Here is a 5,894-nt window from a genome sequence, read left to right on the forward strand (position 1 = left end):
AGGTGATGTAGATGTGTAATACCTTTCTCTTTCCATTTAGTATTGTTAAGCGGAGTTTTATTGATAGTAAAATCAGGATTATGCCATATAGGTGAGTTAATGTGTGGTATCAGTTCATGTTTTGTCAATGTATTAATTTGCCACCAAGCAGTGAGAGTTGTTTTAATCATTACATTCTTAAAAAGATTGTTCTGTTTGATTTTTTTTGTGATGGATGGGAGGTCAGATATGGTTATTTCTTTGCATTCTGTTTGTTCTAACTCTAGCCATGTGTGTGAATGCTTCTGAGAAAAGTTTGTCAGGTTAGTCACCCCAAATCATTGAAAGATGCTACGTAATAAACTAAGTAGTTTGAAGCACAAATTAGTAAGTAAACTAGATATCTGCATCCACAACTGAAATCATCTGTACTTAGTCCACACTTTGTACATTTCTGTCTAAGTGAGACAGTTTTTGGCCAAAATGAGCTGCAATGTGGAACAGACTTTATACAGAAAGTCCTTAAAGGGTTAGTTCACCCAAAAATTCTGTCACTAATTACTCACCCTCACGTCGTCCCAAACTCGTAAGACCTTAATTCATCTTCGGAACAAAAATGAAGATATTTTTGATGAAATTTGAGAGCTTCCTGTCCCTCCATTGGCAGCAACGTCATTGCAACTTTCAAGGCCCAGAAAGGTAGTAAAACATTGTTAAAATAGTCCATGTACTGTAACTACAGTGGTTCAACGTTAATATTATGAAGCGACGAGAATAGTTTTTGTGCGCAAAACCCCCCCAAATAACAACATGATTCAACAATCTCTTCTCTTCCACGTCGTTCTCATACGCTGTTGACGTAGTGTAAACAGTACAGCGCTTCTGGGTTCTACGTCAGAACGTCGGCTCATTATTGGCCGACGCTGGTCAGCATCACACACATGACCAGCGTCGGCCAATAGTGAGCCGACATTCTGACCGGTCTTACGGGTTTGGAGCGACATGAGGGTGAGTAATTAATGACAGAATTTTTTTTGGGAACATTTTTGGGTGAACTAACCCTTTATACCCAAAACCTTCTAGACCTGCATTAGATCTTCCCTGGCTTAATCCTCCAGGTGGCACTCAGACTCCAGTCCTTCAATGAGCCAGACAAATCTCATTGGTCTTTGCTGCCACTCTTCCTAGAAACCCGAAGGGAAGATGTCCAGGCAGTTCTCCACACTCAATGCAATTATTTATATCTGGACACAAAGAAGAGACTGTGTATCTTGGCAATGCCGAGGGTTCAACCCTTTCAGTTGACTGGCCGCAGTTCACCAGTGCCAAACAAATTACTGTGCGGTGGGGGCCGGATAATTAATGAAACATGGAGAATGCAGAGAGAGAATGATGTCCACATATCATGATCTGGGAGGAAAGTTGCAGAGGACAAATGAAGTGTAAAATTAAATCTGCAAGTTAGTTGTGGAGATCTCCTAAAATAGAAAAAAAATGAGGACACAGACACTATTATTTATTGTTTCACTCATGGAATATACTGTATCCTAGCTGGATAACTAGCCCATACATAATCTAAAGTACGCCCAAAGAGAGTACTACTTTAAGATCCGTTTAACACATTTGACATAGTTAAAACCGTTTTGGAGAATTGCGCTGCATGGTTCCTCAAAATCAACACTGAAAATCCGAATAAAAGTCGTCTGGGCCTAATAATAACTAACCCAAGCTGCAGTAAAACATGACATGAAGAGCTGGCCCTAACAGTGGTGAGAAATAAAATCTGTAATGCTTATTCACCGTAGATTCCGTATAGACTTCCTTGTGGAAAAAGCCTTGCCAGGTTCTGGTGTGTTAAGAGAAAGGAAGTTCAGAGATGGTGTTGAGGGACCAACTTGTCAGACGTTACCTCACAGACCAATCCAAGGTGGCTCAGACTTCATCCTTTGCTAAGTTGTACAACATCCGCCTGGAAATCCCAGAATTTACCCATGGGTCAAATGCAGGAAGCTTGTTAACATGAAAAAGTGTAAAAGGCATTTTTTCCTGATGCTCTCTTGCCTCGTGTATTGGTAGCATGAAACAGGTGTCCCTTCACCTGGATGCCAGTTTGCTCAACCCTTAGCTGTCTTCCTGGATCTCTGTGCCTAATGTTTGGTTGAGGAAATGTCTAATTATGGAAAACTTCACTTAAGACTTTCCCACACACACAGATTTATTTTTAGTGAGAATAAATGTCATATTTAGTGTGGCACAAGAACACGGACTCTGAGGATGTTTATACATAGACCAGGTCCGTTGGCTGCTCAGTGGGAATTCTTTGATATTCCAGTTAGTGACCTTGGAAAGAAATTGTGTAATACGGCAGCTGCTCAGGTTCATGCCATTTATTTGCTTTTCGAAAATAAGAGACACCTCTTTCCCTCCCTCCATTTCAATCTGTCCATCTTCTCTTCTTCTAAAGGAATACTGTAGTTCTCCAGAAAATAAAATTTTTCTCATTATTTATTTAGTCTAATCTAACCTGTTTTGTTGCTTTTTATTTTCCAAGGAGAAGGTTTGAAGATTTGTAATAGCTCTTTTTCATACAAACTCCAAAACGAACAAAAAATTGTAAAAGCCGTCCATACAACTTCTGCACTATATTCGGAATGTTCTGAAGTTATATGATAACTTTGTGTGAGAAACAGACCGAAATTGAAAGTTGCGATGAAACCGAAGTACTGACAAATCTTTTCATACATATTTTGAAGTACATCCGAGTGTAATAGATCATTGAAAAAAATAAAATAAATGTTGGGCGGGGATTTGGTTCCATGAATCAGTTGTTGATTGGATGATGATATGTGGGCGTGGCACTCAAAAGTGTAGGCAGATGAACGTGGGCGGGGTTTAAGTGGACCAAATGATTGGAGAAGTACTTCTTACATCATTAGGGAGAAGTACTTCATCATTAGAGAGAAGTTTGCCGTTTTCACCGGAAGGTCCAGTTATGACATTTTGATTAAAAATTATGAGGTCAAAATATTTTAAAAAATTAAACATGCACATATTAACACACATTTAGAAAATAGATTGAGTGAGTTTTTATTTCATTTAATAGATAAATATTAGATACATTTCAGTTTTGTGTGAACTATTCCCTTAATAGAACTGAAATACCACTAGTCCAAAAATAATTGGCGTAATCAATCAAATATTCTTTCCCACCAGAAAGCAAACTAAAAACTACATTATAATAATTAATAATAATAATTCGTTACATTTATATAGCGCTTTATCTGAGACCTCAAAGCGCTTTACATAGAAGGGGGGAATCTCCTCAACCACCACCAATGTGCAGCATCCACTTGGATGATGCGACGGCAGCCATATTGCGCCAGAACGCCCACCACACACCAGCTTACTGGTGGAGAGGAGACAGTGATGAAGCCAATCAGTGTATGGGGATGATTAGGAGGCCATGATGGACAGAGGCCAAGGGGCAAATTTGGCCAGGATGCCGGGGTTACACCCCTACTCTTTTTCGAAGGACATCGTGGGATTTTTAATGACCACAGAGAGTCAGGACCTCGGTTTGACGTCTCATCCGAAGGACGGTGCTCTTTTGACAGTATAGTGTCCCCATCACTATACTGGGGTGTTAGGACCCACACAGACCACAAGGTGAGCGCCCCCTGCTGGCCTCACTAACACCTCTACCAGCAGCAACCTGGTTTTCTCAGGAGGTCTCCCATCCAGGTACTAACCAGGCTCAGCCCCGCTTAGCTTCAGTGGGAAACCAGTCTTGGGCTACAGGGTGATATGGCTGCTGGCACATTATATCTGACAAATGGTTTGTTAAGCAAATTTGACTGCATGTGTTTTTTCCTGATGATAAACAGTGATTTGTATATTCAGGGCTAATCGAGACTTCAGCCTTAAGTCTCCAAAGTCTATTTCATAAGCCACGGGGACGCACAGGCATGAATAAGCCATAGAATCATAGACAATCCATTAAACAAAGAATCCTTATGCCTGACAGCTTGTTACTACAGGCTAGAGTTACTCAGTCAGCGGCTGTTTCTGTGCTCATAAATCAACAGTGATCAACAACATTCAGTCTCTACAGCAACCATGAGAGACGGACACATGGGGTAACAGAAGCCTGTTTAGCTCAGCTCCCGACTAACATACAGAGAGATACGTGATTTGGAAACAGAAATAAATAAACTAAATAATAAATTAGCTACAGATGTTATTGTCAAGCCCAGCCTTTTCTGCCAAGTCCAGAAATATAACAGTCCTGGCAGCCAAAACTAATTAACAAGGAACACATAAGCAAAGGAGCTTAAATATTATTAAGCATTCAATATTGGTAGGCCTATGCTAACGCAAGCATTGCTACTACTGGGTTAAGTTTGAACGAAACTTGAACAAACGCTTAACTTTAAGTATTAAACTTCGGTGCATAACCTGTCCCACAGTAGCTACATTTACATGCAACCAAATAATCCATTTATAATCGGATTGATGGCTCAATCAGACTGTAAAAGCCTTTGTAAACATCTCATTTAATAAGATTGAGCTCGAACCCAATTAAGTTTTGATCTAATTGAAAGGGGTGGAATAATCAGATCAACAAGAAATAAAAAAATAAGCATTTTCTGAATCCACCTATTTTCTTATAGCAACCACCATCACAAAAAATAAATAAAAAATACAAGTATATTTCCAAAGAGACCCACAAGGGGACTTCAAACAGGTGGAATATTTAGATTTCGTCAACATACCAAATAAACTGTTAAGTGAGAGTTACTGAAAGGTAATGAAAATGGGAGACTGTAAAAATAATCTTTCTGTAAGCTTCTTAATTTGTTTGGCTTGAACCCCCTTAAAAAAAATTATAAAAAAAAGTTCCTAAAAAGTAGTTAACCTTTTTTTTTATGTATAAGTAGCTAATATACGTTTGAACGGTTTTCAAACAGTGACAAAACGTCACATAAATATCACGTGTACCAGTGTACCAATTCTTTTTTTTTTAGAATTGCGTGATATAGTCAATTGCGAGTTATAAAGTTAGAATTATATAATATGAAGTAGCAATTGCGAGTTATAAAGTTAGAATTACATGATATCAAATCGCAATTGTGAGTTATAAAGTCAGAATTGCGAGTTTGTATCTCACATTTCTGAGAATTAATTTCCCCCCCCCTCAAAACTGGACTTTATAACTCGCAATTAGGAGTTTCTAACTCTAAAAAAGTGAGAATTGCGAGATAGCTAAACTTGCAAGCGTGTGAAAAAATTAAGAATTACAAGATTACATCTTAAAATTCTGACTTTATAACTTGCAATTGCAAGTTTATATCTCGCAATTGTGAGAAAAATGTCAGAATTGCGAGATGTAAACTTGTAATTGTGAGAAACAAGTCAGAATTGTGAGTTTATATCTTGGAACTCTGACTTTATAACTTGCAATTGCGAGTTTATATCTCGCAATTCTATGAAAAAAAAAGTCAGAATTGCGAGATGTAAACTTGTAATTGCGAGTTTATATCTCACAATTCTGACTTTATAACCTCGCAATTGTGAGTTTATATCACGCAATTCTGAGAAAAAAAGGTCAGAATTGCGAGATGTAACGAACTTGCGATTGCGATAAATACAAGTCAGAATTGTGAGATAAAAAGTCGCAATTAGCCTTCCTCTTTTATTTTTTATTCAGTGGAGGAAACAAGCTTCCACAAATTCTCTTCCAATCAAGTCAATGTTTAAATCGCACACTGGTTGTATTGTTATAACAATAAACATAAAAGGCGAATGCTGTTGTTTTGGCTAGCCCAGACATATGGTTACTATATGTCATTTCAACTTAAGAAACATGATAGTAGAGTCAATCATAACAAACATTAATCCAAAACAGCGTATCTTGC

Source organism: Phoxinus phoxinus, assembly GCF_949152265.1.
Source record: "Phoxinus phoxinus genome assembly, chromosome: 7".
Taxonomy (NCBI): domain Eukaryota; kingdom Metazoa; phylum Chordata; class Actinopteri; order Cypriniformes; family Leuciscidae; genus Phoxinus; species Phoxinus phoxinus.